Genomic DNA, 15748 nt, shown 5'->3' on the forward strand with positions numbered 1-15748 from the left:
ATTACGGTCCCAGATAGATGATCTCAGAGAAGCAACAGTGTGGGAAGCAGCATGCCTTTGAGTGATAGCCATATGCCCAAGGTGCTAAGTATTAAATGGGACCAAGGAATGGTCCCAGCACCTTGCTTGGTTGTTAGCCTTTGTTCTTGAAGAGGGCTAAAATGACGTCATGATGTTGGGGTCAAACATACAGTGTGTCCAACTGCGGCTGATCAGACCAATATGACTTCAGAAGGCTCTACCACAGGTCGGGCAAAATAAATAGTCCATATCAGCATTTGGAATGGCGATGGCTCTAAATTTGTGCATCTCATGTTTCTTCTGCGCTACTGCACTCCTGGTTTGTTTATATAGCACAGTGCCCTCTTTGATGAGTGCATGCCGCTAGATGATCCTTTGCCAGTGTCTCCCACTCTCACAATCTATTCCAAAGTTCTTCAGAGAGACCTTGAATTGCTTCTTCTGACCACTGTGTGAGCACTTGCCCCGTGGGAGTTCTCCATAAAGTAGTCTTTTAGGCAAACGTGTGTTTGGTATTTGAACAATGTGGCCAGCTGTGTTGGTAAGCAAAATGGGCTCTTAGCACTTAGTTCAACCAAGTACCCTTGAAGAGTTTGGCTTTTGTTTCCTTTGAGTAATTCAGTGTATTTCATTGAGCCTTACTAGGTGCTAAGCCCCAGGCCCAAACCCCTATTAGGTGTAAAACCTATGTGGGTGTGGATTGGTAACTAAGGTGGGACCTAAGGTGGGGCTAACTCAAGGGAGGGCCTAGTTTACAAATGAGTTTGAGTGATAGGTTTGGGACATCAGAGGCTCTTAGACCACATGGGTTTAAGTTGCCTCTTTGTGACGATTTTAGGTCACGTGGGTGAGTCTCATGTGTGACTCACCCTTGACCCTGAAAAAAATATAAAACCAGGGGTTGGCTTTCTCTTCCCTGGAGCAGTGGTAGCACGAGTGACTCTGGGCCAGCCCTTGTTCTGAGCTCCCAGGCTGAACCTAGATGTTGGTAACTATGAATCTGTATTTGGTCTGTCTGTTGATGTTTGTAATTTGTTTGTAATTTGCTCTGAAGTTCAGTGTGCTGGTCTTTTCCTCTGAACTAAGTGAATGATATTTGTATGGTGAATTAAAGTAAGCTTGTCAACCCCTTAATGTAGCTTTCCTTAGTTAAGCAGATCAAAAGAACCTGTGCTTTTGCAGTGTGCTGGTAGTGTTCTTGTTGTTGGGCTTATATTGGTCTTTCACCCCCCACAGCAGCTGGTAGCCAGATTGTTGAAACACCAGCCCATCGGAGTCGCACTCTCTGTGGCAGAATCTGAATGCTTGACAGTTTAGCTCAATAGAGGACCTCAGCGTCTGGTACCATATCTTGCCAGGTGATCTTCAGAATCTTCCTAAGACAATTCAAATGGAATCGATTCTGTTTCCTGACATGGCACTGGTAGACTGTCCAGGTTTCACAAGCATACAACAGTGAGGTCAGCACAATGGCTCTGTTTTGGCAATCAGTCTAATACCTCTTTTCTCCCACACTTTCCTTCAGAGCCTCCCAAACACTGAGCTGGCTCTGGCAATGTGTACGTCAACCTCATTATCAGTGAGTACATTCCTGGAAAGTACATGACCGAGGTAAGTGAACCTATCCACAGGATTCAAAACTTCTCCATTTGCTATAATTGATGGTTCTACCTATGGATGGTGTGGCGCTGGCTGGTGGAGGCTGTGATTTCTTGGTGTTAATTGTTAGGTCAAAATGAGCACAAGCAGCAGAGATGCATCTTGGCCTCAGAGGTTGCATTGAGTGCACAGCGTCAGCACCTCCCACCTCCACGTGAGTCACTGAGGACTTTGTGTTTCTTTTCTATCTATCATTGTCATTTGTCACAGCGACACAGGCCAGAGGGAAGAGCAGAAGATTTAGTTTCAGATAACCCGGGTGGGAATCTTGACTCCATATGATCCATGTGATCCTGGCCAAGTTCCTTCCCATCACAGCCACAACTGCCTTTTCTGCAGGATGAGAGATGTGGACTAGATGCTCTTGGAGGCTACTTCCATCTCTAAGTCCTGGGGTCCTATGACCTTCTAATTACCTATTACTGATCTTTAAGTAGCTACCATGTTTGTGTATGGCCCCAAGGTCAAACTTGTGCATATATTACTGTTGTGCCCCTTGGACTCTCACTCTGCTGAGGGACTGTCTATTTGTGGCACAAATGAGCCTTTCTATCCCTGTTCATTTTTCTATAGATTAGAAGACATCACAGTGGTTATCACTGGGTGTGGTCTTGTGCCCATCCACTGGGGGATGATGAGGGAATTCAGTGCCTACCTCCAAGGAGGAAGTCATTGACAAAATTCTATTTTCAATTAGGCCATAATTGCATGTCCAGTATTCTATCGCAACCCAAAGGAGCTGCTATGAGGAAAATTGGCTATTAGTGAGTTTTTTAAAAAGTTGACAGTAGAATCAGAATGTATTTTACTTTGGTCTGAATAAAACAAATCCAGGTTATTGGGGGAAACAAGGGGGACTTTTGTGATCCCAATGTGATGAGAACACCATCTTAATGATTGTCAAGATGCTTCCATAGTTTCCATTTATTTGTGGCTTTGTGGAATTCTAGAGCCCCCTCAGGTTAGTCATCAGCAGGAAGGGGTTTTTCATTTGGTGAGCCAGGTAGTTGGTGCCCCTGAATAGACTCATGCAGAAAGCCTCCTAATGTCTTGAAGCTTGGCAAAGGCATGAGAGATACCCCCTAGGAAGGATTTTGTTTGATTCATATTTCATTTCATTTTCTAGCACACAACATGTAACTGCGTCATGTCAAAGCATGGAGAAGAGAGACATGGGAGCAAATGAGATATGAACAGCAATTGGCAAAGGCAGAGTGAGGTGGCTTCCTTTTGGGGCCAGAGATGCTGGCAGATTTCATGCCATATTCACCCTTCCTCTGCCACATGATGTGTCAGTGTGTCCCCTTTCATAAATTGAGACAGGGGTCAGTGATGTGGGGGTGGTCCATTTCTCATTGTCCTGGGCACACTCATTTCATTCTGATATACTGTGCTCCTTCTTCAGTTCAGGAGATGAAATCCTATGGACAGAATTGCTCCAAGAAATGTAGATGCCTAGATGCTCCCTGATGAGGGGATCTGAGTGTGGAAGCCTTCTCTGACTTCAAAGGGAGCCCCCTGCCTGGATAGCACAGTGGGGCATGACAAGACACTGGGCCAGGGTACCATGGCAGAAGACTCATTAGTGGCATGGGGGGGATGCTTGAATAATGGGCTCTTCTCCACCTGTTTCCAGGAAGCTCTGAGGGGAGAGACAGTGTACATGAATGGTACGAAAGAGTTCAACTCAGTCCTGAGGGGGGAGGGGGGAGCCGTGTCCCACATCACTTTCATTTCCCTAGCATAAAACCAGTCACTGTCAGGGATGCTGTAAGCAGGCTTTCAGGGGCCCCAGTCACTACCGAACCCTGTTGTGGCCCTTGTGTGTATCCTGGGACAGGTGGTGCATGTTCACTCTTCAGACCTCTGGTGCTTTTGATAGAAACAAAGCTAGATGACTAGAAATGCTAAATTCCTGATGATGCAGAGAGGGATCTGGGTGGTTGTGTAAGTAGGGAGATAGGGGAGAGTTTCAGTCTTTTCCATGTATGCTGTTTATGTTCATTCATAGGTTTTCCCAAAGATGGTCATAGATTTCTTCCAGATTCACCATCATAGAAGGTTAGAGAGAAGCATGTTAATCCTCAATATTTTTGGACAGAGACATAGAAAAAACAAACTTTCTCTGACCTCACAAAGCTTGTATTCTGTGGGAAGCAGTGGATTCAGTTCTGCACATCACTTTCTGGGGAGAGCCCCAGCAAGCCAGAGTAAATCAAGAAGGGGCTGGTCTTGGATCTATGACATACAAGGTTGGGTTAATGGAGCTGGGGGTGGTTCATCAATGCAGAGAAGACCAGGCTTATGGAGACATGGGAACTGTGTTTGAGGCCTTGCAGAGCTATCACATGGAATCACATGTTTGGCTTGGTCCCAGAAGGCTGAAGCCACAGTAGCAGATGTAAATCACAGGGAGGCAGATTCAAGCTTATGTAAGGAAACAACCTGGGTCATTCTAGAGTGGATAGGACGGGGTGCTTTGATGCTGGGCAGTTGTCCTTCGGGTGAAGTCTTCAGCAAAGGCTGAGGGATGATATGTTGGGAATATTGGATTGGGGAATTCCTCTAAAGAGATGTCTTGGGATGGCCTTCAGGGTTCCTCCCAGCACTGAGACTGTAAGAATTTGGAATTGTGGGATGATGAGAATGCAGAATAGATGAAGACATTTCCTAGGCTCTAGGGAATGGCAGGTCCCCTCAGGCAGCTCCATGCTTGCATCCACCATGATGCTCTGCCCAGGGCTGGCTGCTTGGGGGTTGGCAGCGGAGAGGCCGGGGTGTCAGAGGCTGCTGGACATCAATCTCACCTGTATTTAGAGGGGCAGACCTAAACCCAGACAGTGCCTGAGCTTTGTTCCTTAGCTAGTGGCTCATTTGTTCTCTATTTAAGGGTGAAGTCTCCCTGTCCCCCAGCTGAGTTATTGTCATCACTCACAAGAAGGTTATAAAGTGTAAACAAAAGGTGGTCCTCTTATGAGGCACAGACTTCTATGGGTGAAGGAGGGAACAGCATGATTGGCCAAATACACAGACTCACCACGCATCTGAAGGTGTCCAACAGCTTGATAAATGTCTGCAGGTAGACAGGAGGAGAAGTGGAGGATCCATGAGATCCATGAGAAAAAATCCCTCTCCCCAAGAAGGAGAAATCTTCTCTTCCCTCCTCCCTCTACCGGCCATGCCTCTGGGGTTACTTGTCTGGGATGAGACAAGGCTTCTGGCCAGCAGCAGAGAGACAGGCCTGAAGAAAGACGCCAATACGGACCTGGAGGGTACAGTAGCTTCAAGGGGTGTGGTTCTTCACCCCAAGGTGCTGGTTATGGTCCCAAGATAGAAATGGACCCTGGGAGCACAGTTAAGCAGTCCTTTGTAGCAACAATCCAGCTAGCAGCTGCTGTGGGGGTGAAAAATCAACACAAGCCCAACAACAAGAACACTGCAAGCCCAGGTTCTTTTGATCTGCTTTACTAAGGAAAGTAGCTTTAAGGGGGTTAACAATCTTATTTCAATCCAACATACAAATATCATTCACTTAGTTCAGGGGAAAAAGCCAGCACCCTAACTTCAGAGCAAATACAAACAAACTGTCTGATTCAAATCTCAATACATAATTACCATGGTTTAACAAAGTCCCAACAACCGTGTTTACAAGCTTGAGGGCTCTTAACTACAGCTTCCCAGAGTCTCCATGTCAACACACCTCCAAGAGTGAGAGCCCCAAGGGAGAATGCAACTTCTGGGTTTATACATCTTGTTCAGGGTCAAAGGTGAGTCACACATGCAACTCACCCACATGACCTAAAAGTGTCACAAAATGCAACTTAAACCCACGTGGTCCAAAAGCTTCTGATGTCACAAACATGTCACTCAAACCCATGTAAACTAGGCTTTCCCTTGAGGCAAGGAGGACATCAAGGACTCCTAAGGAAACAAAGGCCAAACTCTTCAAGAGCACTCCTTAATTACCAATACACCCTTCCAACAGAGAGGGACACCCAAGGGAAACCTCATGAGGAGTCCATGAAGAGAGAAGGGTCTTCCAGGCCCTGCATTAGGAGGTTGCCGGCACCAGGCTTAACTGGCTTGTGAGGGCCCAGTGTGAGCATTTATACCTCTGGAATCAGCTCTGATTTAGGGTTCTGATTATTGTCTAAACTTAAGAAAGTGTTAATAGTGCGGTCAAATTTAAAAGTGTGTGTGTGTGTGTACATTTTATTTTTTCTGGAGAGCCAGGTTCTTAAACACTTACCAGCTTGAGCTCAATGGAGGGAACTAGGTGGCTCAGGGCCTCAAGGAATGAAGTTGTGCCCAGATGGGAGGCCAATAATAAGGCTGCTAACAATGAGCATCTAGGTGTTCCTTTAAGGTTTTCTAAGTGCCTTACATCAATGGATGCACTGCTTTTTGCCCTATGCCTGTCCTAAAATGTGGCCAACAACCACTGCACTACGTTTGAGTCTGCTGTTCCTACGGACACCAAGAGTATTTGTGGGAGCATTTCCCCAGGTTCATCTAGAGACACTTGTCTCCACTGTTTTTTTCCCCTATACTACTCTAGTAAATGCCTTTGCCAAAAGCTAATTGTCTACTGATTAATCGTTAATGGGAAGCATACAACTTGGGGCTCAGGAGCTAGTGGGTTAGTGGATGAGCTCCAGAACCCTGAGAAGTAGCGGCTGCCCCTTGCGTGTTGGGCAGAGTAGCTGCAGAGGGCAATCACAGCCACCTGCTCTTTGGTGACCTCGTCCCCCTGCTTCTGTGGTCATTTACCACGATGGACAGATGTGTAGCTCAGCTTCCAGTGCTCCCCAGGTCTCTAACTACACCTGTTGTAGCGTCTAATGGGCATTTCTATCTGGCCGTAGAGTGGATACAGTTTCAAGACATCTGAAATTCCAGGCCTTATTCTGACTGGACATGGGTGGATGCCCATGGATGGATGCCTTCTCCCAAGGCAAGTCAATAGGTTTTCTGCAACGTATCTAGCTGAGCAGCTTCCAGGGTCACACAGCTTGTTAGAAGCAGGACTTGGTGGTGCTTCCTGGTTCCCAAGCTGGCTTAATGTACAGAGGGAGAGAAGGAGGCAAAAAATAAAGGCCCCAATACTTCTATATTAAGAGAACAATGCAATAATATTTCTAAGGAAGACACACACCCCTGGATGGTACAGATAAGACACAGGGTGTGCTAGAGTAGTGTTTCTACTACTACTATTACTACTACTAGCACTAACCAGCATGTATATTGTACTTTAAGGTTTACAAAGCACTTAGAAATGTTATCTCACTGGCACCTCATGATAACTCTATGGAGTTGGTATCAAAATGCTTTGAGCTTGCCTTCTTTTTATATATCTATGAGTCCCTTGGGTTAACAAAGACTAACAAAATTTTTAAATCTTAAAGAGATAGAAAGATAACTTTATCCCTCCAGGTCAGTAAATTCTCCCCACAAGGTAGTCACAATCTCAGAAAGCCAATCTTGCAGTGACCCCAAGGGCCATGGAAAGATGCCTGGCAGAGGGATAGAACTGGGCTGTGGTTCGCTCCTGGTGATGCCTGGCAGAGGGATGGAAGGACATGAAAGACCCCTCTGAGGACATCCATGATGGGAAAAAAGGGCAAACTGGCAAGAGTAGTATCTCTGATGAAGAGAATAGGAGTAGGGCCTCCTTTTCCATGCGAAGTTCTCAGAAATACAAGGAGAGGTTTGGGTGGGCTGTGATCAGCCCTGCTGGAGGGAGCCCCCTTTCCAAGGAGATCACAGATCTGTGGATATTTGGACTAAACAAGCCCACAGACCACTGGCTTACGTAGCACCTTCAGGCAGGTGGAGTTGAGCTTTCAGCAACTTTTCTACTGGCTAAGGTTGGTTTGGTCATTGGGTCAGTCTGATGCTGGCTTGGGTGGCCTGCTTTATAACACAGGCCAGGCCCAACTGGCCAAGCCCAGTGGAGTCTGTGCTGATCGGTCTGATTTCCTGCTGAGATCTGGCCTTGATGCAGCTGAAGGATGTCCTGAGAAGGACCAGAAGAGGCTTTGCCACAAGCTGTCAGTGGGAGCAATCCCCCCTACTCATTATCGTCTTTCTGTGTTATCTATTACCAAGAGCATCTTTAAGGACATTGAAGGAGCACTTGATTTATTCCCATCATTTTGTTCCCACCCTCCTCAATTATCTGATGTTATAAATAGACGTGTTTCAGGCAGGTCTCCTGAAAATTCCATTCCTTGGCTGGGAGATTCATTCCTATTTAATTTAGAGCTCATTTTGTGTTCAATATTTTAATACTTATCATTCAACTCAATACATCAGAACTGAGGAGAAAATAACTCCTTGGGAAAAATGGGAATCTATAAATAAAATAAATAGAAACAATCAGGAATCCAGGACTGCCTTTGGACTCTTGAAGCCAGATTTCCTGCTTGCTTTAATACTTGGCTTTTAGGTTTTTAGTGAGCACCAACAGAGAATATATTTTCAGGTATTTGATGGAACAGGATGATCTGAATTTTGAGCACAATATCCAGTTACCTGAAACCAACATGCCTCCTGGTCAATTCCCTTTGTAGCACTTGAAGGCAGAGTTTCTGATGCCATGGTCTATGAATTGGTTTTTAAACATCATGATAACTGCATTTCAATATAACTGGTTTCCTTTGTAATCCCATATATAGTTTGGATTTACAACATGAGAAGGAGGCTGTAAGCTTCCTCAGACTGCCACAGGGGTCCATGACATACAACAATAGTTAAGAAAAGAACCCCTTGATACTATAAGCAATTTGGGAGAGCAAGGAATAGTTTACCTGTCAGATTTACGGGAAAAGGAAGAATTCATGTCCCAACAAGAGACAGAGAGCATTACAAAATGCAAAATGGATAATTTCGATTATGTTAAATTGAAAGGTTTTTGTATAAACAAAGCCAATGCAACAAAGATTAGGAGGGAAGCAGAATATTGGGAAAAAATCTTTATCACCAGGGTCTCTGATAAAGGCCTCATATCTAAAATATACAGGGAACTGAACCACATTTATAAGAATATAAGTCATTCCCCAATTGAGAAATGGTCGAAGGATATGAACAGGCAGTTTTCAGAGGAAGAAATTAAAGATATCTATAGTCATGTAAAAAAATGCTCTAAATCACTATTGATTAGAGAAATGCAAATCAAAACAACTCTTAGGTACCACATCTGTCCTGTTGGATTGGCTAACATGACAAAACAGGAAAATGATAAATGCTGGAGAAGATGTGGGAAAATTGGAACTTGGCTATAGTGTTGGTGGAGTTGTGAACTGATTCAGCCATTCTGGAGAGCAATTTGGAACTCTGTCCAAAGGGCTATAAACATGTGCATACCCTTTGACCCAGCAATACCACTTCTAGGGCTATATCCCAAAAAGATCACACAAGTAGGAAATGGACCTGTATGTACAAAAATATTTATAGCAGCTCTCTTTGTGGTGGCAAAGAGTTGGAAATCAAGGGGATGCCCATTAATTTGGGAATGGCTAAACATATTGTGGTATATGAATGTAATGGAATATTATTATGCTATAAGAAATGAGGAGCAGATGGACTTCATTACAACTTGGAAAGACTTATATGAACTGATGCTGAGTGAGGGGAGCTGAACCAGGAGAACATTGTACACAGTTACAGACACACGGTATCTGTAAGGACCAACTTTGATAGACTTGGCTCCTCTCATCAAGGCAAGGTTCAAAGACAGCTCCAAAAGACTCATGATGGAAAGAGCTCTGCACATCTAGAGAAAGCACTATGCAGTGTGAATGCAGATTGAGGCAAACCTTTTACTCTCTCTTTCCTTTCTGCTTTTTTGGTTTCATTTTTTCTTTCTCATGATTCATTCCATTGCTTTAATTCTTCATTACAATTGGACGATTATGTAAATAAAATCAATGTGAAGGTAAATGTAGAACCTATATTGGATTACATGCCGTCTTGGGGGGAGGGGGAGGAGAGGGAAGGAGAGAAAATGGAGAAGCCCAAAACTTATGGAACTGAGTGTTGTAAACTAAAAATTAAAAAAAATATGAAAAATCTGAACAAAAGAACCCCTGCTTTAAGGGAAACCACGAGAGGGAGTTATTTACCCATTTCAAAAATGAGGAAACTGAGGCTCAGAGATTTGCCCAGATTCTCTCAGTTCATTGGAGGTGCCATGGAGGGCATTCTGAAGTGGGCCTCTGACATGCTGCAATTTGGGGAACCGAGGTTTTGTTGGCTCTAAGCATCTCCTTGGATGGGCTTCCTCTGGATAGAAAAAGGGGGGGGGATAGAAAGGAGGGCAGATTGGGGGAGGGGCTAGTCAGAAGCAGACACTTTTGAGGAGGAAAAGGGTGAAAGGAGAGAGAGAAGAGAATAAACAAGGGTAGTGGGAATACAGTCAGCAATAGTAACTGTGAAAAAAATCCGAAGCAAGTTTCTCTGATAAAGGCTTCATTTATAAACAGAGAGAGAACTGAGTCAAATTTATGAAAATAAGAGCCATTCCCCAATTTATAAATGATCAAAAGATAGGATCAGTTTTCAGATGAGGTAATCAAAGCTATCTATGCCATATGAAAAGATGTTCTAACGCACTAGGGATTGGAGAAATTCAAATGAAAATAATCCTGAGGTGCTACCTCATATCCACTAGATTGGCTAATAAGATAGAAAAGGTAAATGACAAATGTTTGAAGAGATGTGGGAAAAATGAGACATTAATGCACTGTTGGTGGAGTTGTAAACTGATTCAACTGTCCTGTAGAGCAATTTGGAACTATGTCCAAAGGGCTATAAAACCATGCATACCCTTTGACCTACTGATACCACTGTATCCCACAAGAGATGAAAAACAAAAAGGAAAAGGATCCATATGTGCAAAAATGTGTATAGCAGCTCTTTTCTGGGGGCAAAGAATTAGAAATTGAGGGGATGCCCATCAGACGGGGAGTGATTGAATAAGTTGTGGTATGTGATTGTGGTGGAACACATAAGAAATGATGGGCACGATGCTCTCAGAAAAACCTGGAAAGACTTACATGAGTTGATGTAAAGTGAAATGTACCATGTACAAAGGAACAGCACTATTGTGATGATCAGCTGTGAATGACTTAATTATTCTCAGCGATACAATGATCCAAGATGACTCTGAAGGAATTAGGATGAACAGTACTATCCATCCCCAGAGAAAGAACTGAATATAGATTGAAACGCACTCTTTTAGATTTCTTTATTTTTCTTGAATTTTTTTGTCTGTGTTTTCTTTCACAACGTGACTATTATGAAAATGCTTTGCATGACTACACATGGATAATCTGTATTGAATTGTTTGCCTTTTCAATGAGGGCGTAAGGGAGAGAATTTGGAAGCCAAAGTTTTAAGAACAAATGTTAAAAATTGTTCATACATGTAACTGGGGAAAAATAAAATACTAAATAAAAGCTAATAAATAAATAAAGATAAAAGCTGATTTGAGGCATACTTTGTGTCATTTGCCTTGGGTGTAAAAAAAAGAAAAGGAGGAGGGATCTGTGGCCTAGGTTAGCCAAGGGTGACCAAGTCTTTCATAAGTGACCCAAGCAGTTCTAGTTTAGAAAGAGCTAAGCAGAAGCAGAGACAGATCTCTGGACTTGGAGCCAGAGGACAGGGTTTGGACCCTGACTCGGTCACTTGCTGCCTGTCTCAGGCCAAGCATTGAAGCTCTTGGGGCTTTGCTATCCTCCTTGTAAAAAAGGAGAGTTGGACTGGGAGGGGGCCCCCCAAGGCCCCTTGTAGCCTAAACCTGAGCTCCTGGATGGACACTGACTGCAGAGCTGCACCTGGGGCTCCATTTCTCCTTAGGGAGTTCACCAATCTCAGTCCTGCCTGGAGGGAGGTGGGAAGACTTGACCTTGTCAAGGTCTCAGCTCTCTCCTAGGATCTGCTGTTCCTCAGTGCTGCTGCTAGATATCTGCAAGAAGTCAAAGTAGTTGAGAATTGAGCCACCTGGGCCATTGCCTTCGCCTGCTTCCAAGGGGCTCTGGGTTGGTGGGTGAGTGACTGAGGTGGTGGGGGTGGGAGGGAGGGAGTGGTCTGGTCAGCCAGGTGCAAAGTTGCCTAGCAGTGCCAAGGAAGCAAGTGGTGAGTATGATGAAAGTCCATTCAGCTGCTTTTCTCTTGGGGAGGTCCCTGGCACACCCTAGCTGTCTCTTATAAAGCATTACAACTTCAAATTAATTCAGCAGATGTCAAACATATGGACCTCTGCCCCCTGTCATTGTGAAAGGTTTAATACAGTCGAACCCGGGGCTTTAAAAGCTCGGCAGGTAGAACTTTTAGCAATGTGATGTTGGCTCTTGGGTAGCAGGATGTGTGGATCAGAGAAGATTTAGAAAATTATGTTGTGTTTTAGACTTTGGTCTGAAGATTCACTCGTGATGATTTTTAATACGAATGGAGATACAGTCCAGCTTTTCCCTCCAGCAGATTGGTGTCCAGTTTTCACCATTCTGGTCCACATTATGGCAAGGCCACTTTTGAAATACAGCTTATTAGCAGTTTTAATAGGATGCTGGGCTTTCAGCGAATGTAAAATTCTGGTGAAAAATGAAAAGCAATTAAGAGGGCTTTAGGGGGTGAGAAGTCAAGTCTGTGGGCCCAGGGGTGCTGTGGGAGTTTAATTAGGAAATTTTTCAAGGGGAGAGGGAGGTGGCAGTGGTAGTGGCAGCAGCAGCAGCAGTAGCAGAGATGACTGAACCTTGGAGGCAGCAGCAGCAGTAGCAGAGATGGCTGAACCTTGGAGGCAGCAGCAGCAGTAGCAGAGATGACTGAACCTTGGAGGTAGCAGCAGCAGCAGCAGAGATGGCTGAACCTTGGAGGTAGCAGCAGCAGCAGAGATGACTGAACCTTGGAGGTAGCAGCAGCAGCAGAGATGGCTGAACCTTGGAGGCAGCAGCAGCAGCAGCAGAGATGACTGAACCTTGGAGGCAGCAGCAGCAGCAGAGATGGCTGAACCTTGGAGGCAGCAGCAGCAGCAGAGATGGCTGAACCTTGGAGGCAGCAGCAGCAGCAGAGATGACTGAACCTTGGAGGCAGCAGCAGCAGCAGCAGAGATGATGAAACCTTGGAGGTAGCAGCAGCAGCAGCAGCAGAGATGACTGAACCTTGGAGGTAGCAGCAGCAGCAGAGATGACTGAACCTTGGAGGCAGCAGCAGCCATGGCTGCCTGGCTGGAGTGTGAGCTGCCTCCTCCTCCCTTTGCTATTTGTGTTTCTTTCATTAGCTGTAGATACAACCTTTCTTCTTGTTTTTCTTGGTATTTTGGAACTTGCTGGTGCATCACCTATTTTCAGGAGACACCTTAGAGGATGGTAAGAAACACGTGGCTGACCTTGATGAATTACCATTACCTGGCCTTGATAACATCCTCAGGGTTTGGCAGGTGTGATTTCTGAGCCCTAATATTTGAAGGCTCCTGGAGAATGGGAGAGGCTTAGCAGGATGAGACAAAGGCAAATGTTGCCCTGATTTTCTGAAGAGAGAACTGAATGGAGGGTGCCAATTGGAGTCCAATGACCTTGAATTCATTTCCTGGAAAAATTCTAGGATGCAATGTTGAAGAGACAATTAGTAAACTTCTAGAAAAGGAAGTTGTGCTTACACAGAGGCAAACTGATTTCATCAAGAAGAGGGCACGCTAATAGAGGGGTGGTACAAGTTATATTACAGAAAATGACCTTAGTAACCTAGTATATGATAAATCCAAAAAGCCAGCCTTTTGGAACAAAAACTCATTATTTGATGAAAACTGCTGGGAAAACTAGAAAACGGTATAGCAGTAACTAGGCATAGATCAACATCTCACACTGTATACCAAGATAAAGTCAAAATGGATAAATGATTTACACATAAAAGGTGGTACCATTAGCAAATTAGGAGAGCATGGAATAGTTTATCTGTCAGACATATGGATAAGGGAAGAATTTAGGACCAAAGAAAATATAGAGAGAATTACAAAATGTGAAATAAATAATTTCAATTATATAAAATTGGTAAGTTTTTGCATAAACAAAACCAAATGCAACCAAAATTATAAGGAAAGCAGAAAACTGGGAAAATTCTTTTACAATAAGTATCTCCAATAAAGGTTTCATTTCTCACATATGTAGAAAAGTAAGTCAAAATTATAAAAATACAAGTCATTCTACAATTGACAAATGGTTGAAGGATATGAATGGGCAGTTTTCAGACAAAGAAATCAAAGCTATCTATAATCACACGAGAAAAATGCTCTAAATCACTATTGATTAGAGAAATGAAAATTAAAACAGCTCTGAGGTACCCCCCTCATACCTATAAGATTACCTACCATGACAAAAAGGAAAATGTTGGATGTTAGAGGAGATATGGGAAAACTGGGATACTAATGCACTGTTGGTAGAATTGTGAACTGATCCAACCATTCTGGAGAGCCATTTGGAACTATGCCCAAAGGGCAACCAAACTATGTATACCCTTTGATCCCCCAATACCACTGCTAATTCTGTATCCCAGAGAAATCATGAGAAAGGGAAAAGGACCCACATGGACAAAAATATTTATAACAGCTCTTTTTATAAATTAAAATTTATTTTACCAGAACACAAATACAAAATAGAGAAAAAAATAAAAACATATCATAAACTTAAATATGGAAACTTAAATATAAAGTAAGAAAGAAAAAAAGCATGTCATGTGCATAGCAGAACATAGGAGAGGATTCAAAATATGTAACAATACATTTTCATTTCAAGAAAGCCTGTATGACAAATAATACCCCTTGTGTTGAGAATTGTCCATCTTTTCTTTGCTTCCTTGTGTTTTCTTTTGTTCTCTGCAGTGCACTTTTTAACTTTGTTCTTTTTCCCCTCCTCCCATCCCCAGAAGGCTACACTATAATTTAGATCTTTCTTGATATATACATACACATGCAGATATATACATACACTAATACATATATACATGCGTATATAGACATATACTTTCCCAAACATAATCTACTCCTGATCTTTGTTTTTTATGTTTGTACATATCTTTCATTTCCTATCCTTCCTGCCTCCTTTACTTTACTTCTATTTACCTTGCCTTCCTATTACTTGCCTTCCCCCTCTAAGGATCCCTCCCCTATCCCCCCATTCCCATTAATTTAAACTCCCTTTACCTATTCCTTCATTCTCCCCTCTAAAAATCCCTCCCTTGTCCTAATCCCTCCCTTGTCCTCCCCCCCTCACTAAACCCCTACCATTTTATTCCTTCTAAATTTAGAAGACTTTTATACTCTTCTAAATATAAATGTATTGTTCCCTCTTAAACCCATTCCTGATGAAAGTAGGTATAACAGTTCTTCTTGTGTTGTCAAAAAATTGGAAATTGAGGGGATGCCCATCAGTAGGGGAGTGACTGAATAAGCTGTGACCTATGACTGTGATGAAATACTACTGTGATGTAAGAAATGACAAGCAGGTGATCTCAGAAAAACCTGGAAAGACTTCCACAAATTGATGCAAAGTGAAGTGACCAGAACCAGGAGAACATCATACACAGTAACAGCCATGTTGTTTGATGAAGAACTATGAATGACTTAGCTATTCTCAGTAACACAATGACCCAAGACAATCCCAAAGGACCAATGATGAAGCAGACGATCCACCTCCAGAGAAAGAACTGATATTGTTTGAATACAGATGGAATCATGCTATTTTCATCTTTTTCTTTCTTTTCTTTCTTTTATTCAAGTCTTATTGTACAAAATGACTAATATGGAGCTATTTTACAAAATTGCACATGCACAATCTACATTTGATTGCTTATTGTCTCAGGCAGGGGGAGAGGAGGGAGGAAAGGATAAATTTGGACCTTAAAACTTTAAATAAAAATGTTAAAAATTTGACAAAAAAGAGAACAGGACATGCTAGACTTATGTAATGTCTTCTCTTGAAAGGCTTACTCGATTGATAGGCTGGGGAAGTATGAATGTATAGTTTTACCTAGATTGGAGGAAACTACTTGATAGAGTCTTTCGTATTTATGGAAA

Source organism: Trichosurus vulpecula, chromosome 8 (genome assembly GCF_011100635.1).
Source record: "Trichosurus vulpecula isolate mTriVul1 chromosome 8, mTriVul1.pri, whole genome shotgun sequence".
NCBI classification, from domain to species: Eukaryota; Metazoa; Chordata; class Mammalia; order Diprotodontia; family Phalangeridae; genus Trichosurus; species Trichosurus vulpecula.